The sequence below is a fragment of the Cyprinus carpio genome, chromosome B5 (assembly GCF_018340385.1).
Source record: "Cyprinus carpio isolate SPL01 chromosome B5, ASM1834038v1, whole genome shotgun sequence".
NCBI classification, from domain to species: Eukaryota; Metazoa; Chordata; class Actinopteri; order Cypriniformes; family Cyprinidae; genus Cyprinus; species Cyprinus carpio.
In genome coordinates, this window is record NC_056601.1 from 35,493,177 (window position 1) to 35,503,608 (window position 10,432).

Sequence of the window (10,432 nt, forward strand, 5' to 3'; positions counted from 1 at the left end):
TAGTGTTCTTCAGGGTCAAACTGACCTCTGGATTGCATCACCTGCATCACTCAATGCCCTTTCGTTTGTCTGTGACTCTGTTATTTCTGATGGAGTAGAAGATTGATTTTGCGTGTTGACTTTGTAAAAGCCTGTCTTACTACTAAAAAAAGATCACACAATACATGAAACAATTCACCATTATTATTATTTTGTAATGATTTAAAGGGGTCAAATGACGTTGCTAAAAAGAACATTATTTTGTGTATTTGGTGTAATGCAATGTGTTTATGCGGTTTAAGGTTCAAAAACACATTATTTTCCACATAATGTACATTATTGTTGCTCCAGAAATGCGTCGATTTTTACGAAGCTCATCGAGGTGTGCTCTGATTGGCCAGCTATCCAGTGCATTGTGATTGGCCAAATACCTCAAGCGTGTGACAGAAATGTTACGCCCCTTAACATACTGTGATGCCTTGTGTCCCGGTTCGACAAGACAAAACCAATAAAACCCATTATAAACAAAGCATTTGTGGCATCCAGTGGGCCCATAATTATTGATTATAATGAGTTATACTGTCTTTTTACGCGTTGCATTGCGTTGCTTAGCGTATTGCGCTGCGTAAACATAAAACCATGTCTGCATTTGTGATCTGAGAAAGGACAAATAGCAAGCACTACACTACTGCTCAAAACTCACGTTTGAATCATCAGTGGCAAATCCTTTAAATATGCAAATGTACTTACAGACTGTGAGTCAGAAGTGCCAGACTGTGCACAGCCTTCCCAGGATCAAGAAACAGTCCTCCGTAAAATGCGCTGCAAACATCTGTATATTTGGGTTAAACTGTTCTGGAACAGTGTTGTAAATACAACTTAACCACTGATTTCTAGTTGTGTCCTCTTTTGACTCCATCTCTTGAATTTTTGGAGCATTCTAAATTAATTTTATTATACGGAATCATCCAGTGAAAGACCACACTAAATGAGCATTCAGTCTAGCTAGTGTTTAAGCACTCATAACTCCTCTTATAATCAATGAAGCTGTCCATACACGGTATGATAAATTAATCTCTAACTTACAGCTTACGTACATCTGCACTTTGTTGCTTATGATGAGGGAATTTCTGGGGTTTCTGGGGTTTTTTTAGCTCTCGTCTCACATACAGCTGCTTATTATATTAGAGAAAGCCAAACAGTAATAGATTACTCTGAAGCCTTTTTGGACAAGCTGTCTCCAATGTTACACAGCAAACAACAATTGAAAACGAGTGTGTTACTGATGGAATCTAAGCCACCATAAATGGCAGCTGAAACTGAAAGTGATTTTAAAGTGTAATCCTGACGTGATCCACCTTCTCTGTGTAAAGATAACTATAAAGATAACGATATTAGTGTAAGGGTGGTTTCCTACAGTGGTTCAGGCTGTAGGATTGCCGAAGGACTAAAGAAACGTTATCAGCACAATGGTATAAAACTGTACATTTCTAGTCTGTTACCACCCACTGCCACTTATACCAACGACGGAAATAAGCGCAGTTACAATAGCTAAATATGTGGGTAGAGCGTTGCTATTAAGTGACTATATTGTATTGCAATAGGTAGCACTTCAAAGTTAATATTGAATCAAGATTAGTTAGCACATAATTAATAATTGAAATGGTTTAATAACAATATTTTGTTATGGTTACACTTGAATTGGTTACTGTAGTAAATGGGATGCATTTAACAAAGTTGTCCAGTAGAGGGCGGCATGGGTTTACTTATGTTACCTTTTCTCTTGATGAGTGTGTTCCGGGGGGTTGGAAGTTCATCTGCTGTGACGGTGTCGTGATGCGTAGTCCGCCTCTGCACCTGTTAATAAAGATTAAGTAAATCTCATGTCTCCACATTTGTGATGCATCAAGGATATTACATAATTGGCGACGAGGATAAAAAGGCACTAAGGAACCAGGTTGAGAATTGTACACGGAGTACAGTCCACGTGCGGAGAAGAGCAGACTGTGGATAAAAACGATGGCAGCGCTGGTCGGAACGGTGAGCCCTTTTGACGGTGAGACACAATTGTGGGAGGAATACAGTGAGATGCTGGAGTTTTTCTTTCAAGCAAACGAGATTACCGACGCTGACAAAAAAGAAAGCAGTGCTATTAAGTGGGGTAGGTGCAGCCACTTACAGTTTGTTGAGAAGTTTGCTGTGTCCCATGACTCCTGGAGAGAAAACATATGGGGAGTTGATAAACGTGCTCAAAGCCCATTACAATCCAAAGCCGAGTGAAATCGTGCAAAGATTTAAGTTTAATTCACGCACACGAAAGAATGGAGAGACTGTTGCTGACTATGTGGCTGAACTGAAAAAATTGGCAACACATTGTGAGTATGGGGCCACGCTTTCGCAAATGTTACGTGACAGACTTGTGTGTGGAGTCAATGATGACAGGATGCAGAGACGGCTATTGTCGGAAGTGGACTTAAACTTTGAGAAAGCACTGAGTATCTGTCAGGCAATGGAGTCGGCAAACAAAAATGTAAAAGATTTACAAGGGATGTTATCAGAAGAGACAGCGCAAGCAACGAGGATGCTAAAAGGACAAACGTCGGTGCATAGAGTGTATTCGCCGGACAAGAAAGGCCCAAAAAAAGATTTTGTGTGTTACAGATGTAAAGGGAATCATGCGCCCGAGGAATGCAGGTTTGTGAATTAACTCTGTCATAAATGTGGGAAGCGTGGACACATAAAAACGAGCATGAAGGTCGAAGCGAGCTGGGGCTAGTTCACAGAAAGCACCGTTCAAAGGACATAGAGTGGAGAGAAAGGAAAAAGAGAAAGATAGGAGGTCACATTTAGTCAAAGAGGAGGAAGTGAGTGATGTGGAGGATGCAAGTGACATCAATACAATTTACAGTGTATCACAAAACCTACCTAAGGTGGCTCCTATCACACAAAAGTTAAAGGTGAATGGCATGGAAGTGGAGTTTGAAGTTGACACAGGATGTGGTGTCACAATCATCAGCAAGGAACAATACTCCAAGCTTTGGAAAAGAACAGACATGCTTGAGTGAAGATCATGCAATATGAACTTGAAGACATATACAGGTGAGAAGATGGGGGGTGCTGGGCCAGGTAACAGGAAGAGTGACATACCAGGAAGTAGAAAAAAAACTGGCGATGGTCGTAGTAGAAGGGGCAGGGCCAAATTTGTTGGGCCGTGGCTGGCTAAGTGACTTAGGGCTGCTGCCACAGCTGGTAAATAAAGTAACAATGACTCCAGCTGTAAAATTGTCAGATGTGTTAGACAGGCACACTGAAGTGTTCAAAGAAGAGCTGGGACAGCTTAAGGGCACCACAGCGAACATTCATGTTAACCCTGAAGCCCAGCCACGATTCTATAAGCCTCGTCGTTTACCTTTTGCAGTAAAACCCCTGGTGGAGGCAGAGCTTCAAAGACTGGTGGAAGAGAAAATTATAGAACCAGTACAGTTTTCAGAATGGCAGCACCCATTGTACCTGTGAGGAAGCCAGATGGCTCCATTCGAATTTGTGGGGATTATAAACTCACCGTCAACAGAGCATCCAGTGTGGAACAATATCCTATTCCTAAAGTGGATGATTTGTTTGCACAGTTAGCTGGAGGGCAGGCAGAAATTCTCAAAGCTGGACATGAGTCATGCGTATCAGCAGATCATGCTTGACCCAAGTGCAAAGAAATTTGTCACTATCAATACGCACAAAGGACTGTACACTTATTGTAGGCTACCATTTGGAGTAGCGTCAAGCCCAGCCATCTTCCAACGCACTATGGAAGGAATCTTGCAAAACATGCCACACATCACGGTTTATTTGGATGACATTTTAGTCACAGGGACTAGTGATGAAGAACATCTAAGAAACCTGGACGAGGTATTGTCTAGAGTAAAAAGAAGTGGGCTGAGGTTGAAACGCAGCAAGTGTGAGTTCCTTGGAGAGGAGGTGGTATTTCTAGGCCACAAAATCAGCGCAGAAGGGGTGCAACCAGTCACAGAAAAAGTCACAGCGATCCAGGAAGCCCCCACACCGCAGTCTGTGAGTGAATTGAAGGCATATTTAGGCTTGTTGAACTATTATCATAAGTTCCTGCCTAGTCTATCCACCTTGTTAGCACCATTACATGCACTGTTGAGGAAGGAGTCCAAATGGACATGGGGCTCCGAACAAAAAGAAGCCTTTGAGAAGTCAAAAGATCTTCTGCAGTCATCAGCTATACTAGTGCATGATGACATACAGAAACCGCTCATTCTGGCTTGTGATGCTTCCCCATACGGGGTTGGAGCCGTGTTGTCGCACAGGATGGAGGACGGCACAGAGCGGCCGATCGGGTTTGTGTCACGAACACTAAATGCAGCTGAGAAGAATTATTCTCAATTAGAGAAGGAAGGTCTAGCTGTCATTTTTGGTGTGAAGAAATTCCACACATACTTGTATGGGAGGCAGTTCACCATTGTAACGGATCACAAACCGTTGATTTCATTATTTAATGAACTGAGAGAAGTGCCACAAATGGCATCGCCCCGTATACAGAGATGGGCTTTGACATTGGGTGGATCCAAAGCTGGCAAGGAACATCAAAATGCTGATGGACTTAGCAGACTGCCTTTAACAGAGACAGGAGTAGAGACTCCAGCGGAGGAAGAAAGAGTGCTCCTACTTGAAGAAAATGATGTGCCCCTTGTCAAAGCGGAACAAGTGAGGAAATGGACAGACAAAGATGCAGTTTTAGCTCGAGTGCGAGAGTTTGTGCTCAAAGGATGGCCAAAGAGACTGGATGAGTCCGTTTTTGGAGCATATACTAAGAAACGAGAGGAACTCAGTGTACAGGGAGGCTGTGTTCTGTGGGGAGCGCGAGTGGTGATTCCCCCGCCGGGCCGTGCTGCTCTATTGAAACAATTACACATCAATCACCCTGGAATAACCCGAATGAAAGGTTTGGCACGAAGTTACATGTGGTGGCCACAGATGGATGCAGAAATAGAAGGCATGGTAAAAACTTGTGCCACATGCCAAGAGAATAGAAATTCTCCACCCTGTGCACCTTTACATCCATGGGAGGTGCCGAATCTGCCATGGAGAAGAATCCACATTGATTATGCTGGTCCATGGTTAGGGAGAATGTTTCTGATCATAGTGGATGCCTACTCTTAAATGGCTAGACGTGTCCCCGTTAAATAAGTCTACCTCTACAGTAACCATTCAATGCCTGAGACAAAGTTGTAGCCAACATGGGATACCTGAAATGGTGGTGTCGGGTAATGGCAGTTGTTTCACACAAGTGCAGAGTTCCAGGAGTTCATGATCCGAAATGGCATCAAACACATCACCACAGCACCGTATCATGCAGCTTCTAATGGACTGGCTGAACGGGCGGTGCAAACGTTCAAAAGTCTAATGAAGAAGAGCACAGGAGATTCCATTGAGACAAAGCTGGCTAGAGCACTGTTCAGTTACAGGATCACACCACAGTCGACTACTGGGAAATCTCCCTGCAGAACTGTTGGTGTTGAAGAAAACTAAGGTCTACCTTGGATCTCATCCACCCAGATTTTAAAAGTCAATTACAGGAAAAACAGATGAAGCAAAAATTTTACCATGATCGACATGCTAAAAAGAGACATGTGACTGAAGGTGACCAAGTGTACACTAAGAACTTTGGTTCAGGGCCCATTTGGATTCCCGGGACAGTTCAGAAACAGACGGGACCGGTGTCTTGTACTGTTGCACTTGGAAATGGCCAGGTAGTACGCCGGCACATAGATCAAGTGAGGAGCCGGTATGCTGTGCCTGCAGAGGAAACACTTTTGGGAGTTGGAGGAAACATCTTTGAAAGAGGAGGAGGAGATTAACATCAACTGCGGGGGGTACACTGCCCAAAGACAACTAATGTGGAGCAGAAGGAGGAAATCACCAAGGAGGTGTTAAGATCAGAATCTCCTGTGGTGAAAGGCCATTTAGAGTTAAGGAGGGTCGACGAGACAGAAGAAGACTCCGAGTTATTTACAGGACTATGAATAGTTAGAAGTGAGTTCCCCTGCCACAGGGCAAGAATGCGTCCGGGAACTCACTGGGACGGAGGTAGTCCACCCGAAGTCCCTAGTTCATATTGAAAATGCACAAATGTTATGGTTTTGTGTTGTTCCCTTATATATATATATAGATATATATAGTTAAATGGGGTAAAATGCACAATAGTTGTAAAATATGTTACATATAACAAAGATTAATAAAAAAAATTATCTTCTATTTTTATCTGGTGAAACGGGATGTAGTAAATGGGATGCATTTAACAAAGTTGTCCAGTAGAGGGCGGCATGAGTTTACTTATGTTACCTTTTCTCTTGATGAGTGTGTTCCGGGGGGTTGGAAGTTCATCTGCTGTGACGGTGTCGTGATGCGTAGTCCGCTCTGCACCTGTTAATAAAGATTAAGTAAATCTCATGTCTCCACATTTGTGATGCATCAAGGATATTACAGTTACAAAATAGATGAAGGGTAGTAAAACATATAGTTAAATGTACCTAACATGTATGTAAAATATTACCTGAGAGAGAAAGAGAGAGGGGAAGATGTAGAGAGGGAGAAAAAGAGGGAGAGACGGCAGAGGGCAGAGCCCTGAGAAGAGAGCTCCAGCAAAGAAAAACCAGCAGAGAGAAAGAGCGCGAGCAACATTTACAGTCTTCTTTTATCCCTTCCTTGACCATGTGACTGAAACCCAAATGTGAGACATTCAAACTGACCAATCAGCAGACTACAGCTTCACCCACTGTGCAAAAGGTGTGACAATTAGCAGACCCCCGATGTATAAACATGTTGGCCTACAGGCCTTGATCGATATCAGAACTTCTGTGCCTTCAGGAATTCCAAAATGGCCCTTTTGTTGCTCAAGATATGTTTGGAACAAGAAAGTAAAAGTCTTTGATTATTTTTGACCCTACAGTTCCCCCCTTGGCACCGTTGGCCACATCTAAAGAGGCAAAAGGGTCACACAGTCCATAGAAATATGATTTCTGTTGTGTGCAGATGTCATCTTCAGACTTCTGGTCCAGACTTGTTGCAGTTGCAGCTGGTCAGTCTTTGTTCTCCTTTCAGCCCTGTGTGAGAGATCTTCATCAGATGGTGTTGCATCCTTCATAGATATGCAAATCGTCCATCGAATACTTCGCACCTCCACAAGAGCAGGCACTGAAGTGGGGTAGAACCCCAATGTTCCTCTTTCTGATGCAGGACACGGGATGTGAACTTATGCAGCAGGGATCATGTGATTTAAAAAGAACAACATATTGGCACAACAAACAGCAAAAATAACATGGCATTTAGCATTGGTCAGACATTTGATGTGGTCAGATTGAATTTGTCTCCGGCAAAAGGCCCTTAAATTGATGTACTTAAAAAGATGGTCAAGGTGAGAAAAAAAGATGATCTGAAAAGTTCTTAAACTGTTTTTGGAAACATAAAAATAATTGCATTATAATAAAATTAACAATTATTGTTAACACCCCCCTTCATCAGTAAGAGTATCAGCAAAATATTCAGTGTGACCAAATACAGAAATTAAAATGTTCAAAACAATCATTGTTGCAACTGAAATGAAAAACATACAAAGAAACAGAAATCAAATTAATTACATGACATATCAATGTTTGTACTTAGGGAAGAATGAGAAATACTAATTTACATCTCAAACTTGAGGAACAAACTAAGTGATTAGGTAAACCCAAAGAAAACAAAACAAATAATAATGGGATGAAATCTACAATTATAATACAGTCTGAATGTATAGACTTAAAACATTTTTTTTGCATACATTTTTGAGGCAGTATCAGACAGATTTGATCCTGTGTGTGAAGATCAAATGGTGTTATCTGTGTGTCTGTATTTAGCTGTGGCTATGTGTAAGTGTAATCATGCTCCAAACAAAGACAAGGAAGTTTTACAGTTGTGATGCAAATTTAGTCCTGTAGTAACAGGGAGCCAGCCTGAGAATGTGAGTATGTGGTGTGATCTGGCTCAAAATGCTTCAATACCAATGTTTTTTGTTAAGGGGCATGATGAAATGCAAAGTTCAGAGGTATTGGATCCTGTTGTGAGAAAAGCATTTTCATTGTTAAGACAATTGTGAATCACACTGTGGCCCCATGGCAATTCTAGGCTCCTGTACATGGCTTAACTGCAGCTATATGGAAAATAGCAGAGTGTACCACTCAGGAGACAAACAAACTCAGCATAGACACACATTCAACTTGAAATTGCTATACAATTCCAGTATTACAGTTATTCCAATTTCAAACAAGACACATGGTCTAGATGCATAGCATCTACAAACCTTAAACCTAAGTGTTTCACACACTTACAGTAAAGCAGTCATGTATTTTAAAAGAATAAACTCAACTAGTCTTTGTACACATGTAGTTATACAAACAACTATAATGTGCTTTATGCACACAATGTGTTTAGCGCAATTACAAATTTGAAAATACAAACAGGATAATTGACATTTGGATGTTTACATATTAAACTATCTGCTATTAAGCTGCTAACCCACTAGCAAGTGAAGTCAGTAGCTGGAGGCCTTGCATGAACAATGCAGTCAACTCACTAAGAGTTTTACCTGCAAATGAGCATTGATTTCTGCCTTTAGAAAGTGGTTTCCTATCTCTCTGAAAATAAGGTGGAGGTCTGCCCCTACCCAGTGACCAGCATTTTTCCTCTGTATGGCCTATTTTGTGACAGGAATTACAAAACCTGCTATCTTTGCCACAGGGTTGTTTGCTGTGTTCTCCTGAAGTTTGAGGATTTTCATGACTCTCTAATGCTTTCTTTACACCATGCATTCTGGTCCACGACTCTGCGCTATTACGGTGCTGCATCACCTTAAGAACTGAAATCGGCACACTTTTTTGAGCAGTGGCACATGCTTCCTCTGAACTAAAAGTTCTAGAATTATCACAGGAAGTCACCTCTTCCAAGAAGTGCTTTTTAGCCCCATCACTGTTGATGTGTTTTGGGAGACATGAACTCTTGTTCATTTAGCTTAGCCTTAAGATCTGCAATGGTGCCCTTGTGATTTTTACATTTTTCACTTAGAGCTAACTGTTCAGCTAGTAATTTATCTAGCTGTGATTGAAGATTCTGAATCATTGCCTCTGACTTTTGTATTTCTGCATTTTTAGAATGCAGTTCTTTACAATTAGCATCTATACTTGAAGATAGATGTTTCATCAAATCACGTAGCCGAGTACAGCTTATGAAGTTTAAAGCCTCAATTATTTCACCATGTTTTGATTTCTTTTGATGTTTTACCAATTATGTCCCACCATTTGAACATTTCATCATCTGAACATCTAGTATCAATATATTCTTTCTTGAGTTTGCACAAGGTAGGCTCAAGTTTTTTGCTCCATAAAGCAAACAATGCATCACTTGCTTCAGAGATTTTCCCTTCCATCCCTGAGGAGATAATTTGAATGTTGTCGGATTGTACAGTAATGGGACTATTGAAGCTTCTTAAAACCTTCTAATTTCTATATCATACAAAATGGAGAATGAAAACATACTTACCAAGTCCGCAATCAGAAAGCCAGCTTTAATCCATTCATAAGATCAACTATGAAAAAAATCCTCATTCTGATGACCAACCAAAGTAAATCTCAGAAAACTCACTGCAAGGGATCCCGGGTTTCGGCACCATCTGTAAGGGTGGTTTCCCTACAGTGGGTTCAGGCTGTAGGATTGCCGAAGGACTAAAGAAACGTTATCAGCACGATGGTATAAAACTGTACATTTCTAGTCTGTTACCACCTACTGCCACTTATACCAACGACGGAAATAAGCGCAGTTACAATAGCTAAATATGTGGGAGAGCATTGCTATTAAGTGACTATATTGTATTGCAGTAGGTAGCACTTCAAAGTTAATATTGAATCAAGATTAGTTAGCACATAATTAATAATTGAATGGTTTAATAACAATATTTTGTTATGGTTACACTTGAATTGGTTACAAAATAGATGAAGGGTAGTAAAACATATAGTTAAATGTACCTAACATGTATGTAAAATATTACCTAAAGAGAGAAAGAGAGAGGGGAAGATGGAGAGAGGGAGAAAAAAAAGAGGGAGAGAGGGGGCAGAGGGCAGAGCCCTGAGAAGAGAGCTCCAGCAAAGAAAAGCCAGCAGAGAGAAAGAGACAGATCAACATTTACAGTCTTCTTTTATCCCTTCCTTGACCATGTGACTGAAACCCAAATGTGAGACATTCAAACTGACCAATTAGCAGACTACAGCTTCACCCACTTTGCAAAAGGTGTGACAATTAGCAGACCCCCGATGTATAAACATGGCCTACAGGCCTTGATCGATATCAGCAATTCTGTGCCTTCAGGAATGCCAAATGGCCCTTTTGTTACTCAAGATAGTTTGGG

General features: G+C 41.2%; 1 pseudogene; it reads left to right on the forward strand.

Annotated features, from left to right (window-relative positions):
- The first annotated feature begins 3,101 nt into the window (after positions 1-3,101).
- LOC122137398 lies at positions 3,102-5,858 on the forward strand (annotated as a pseudogene).
- Positions 5,859-10,432: the final 4,574 nt, after the last annotated feature.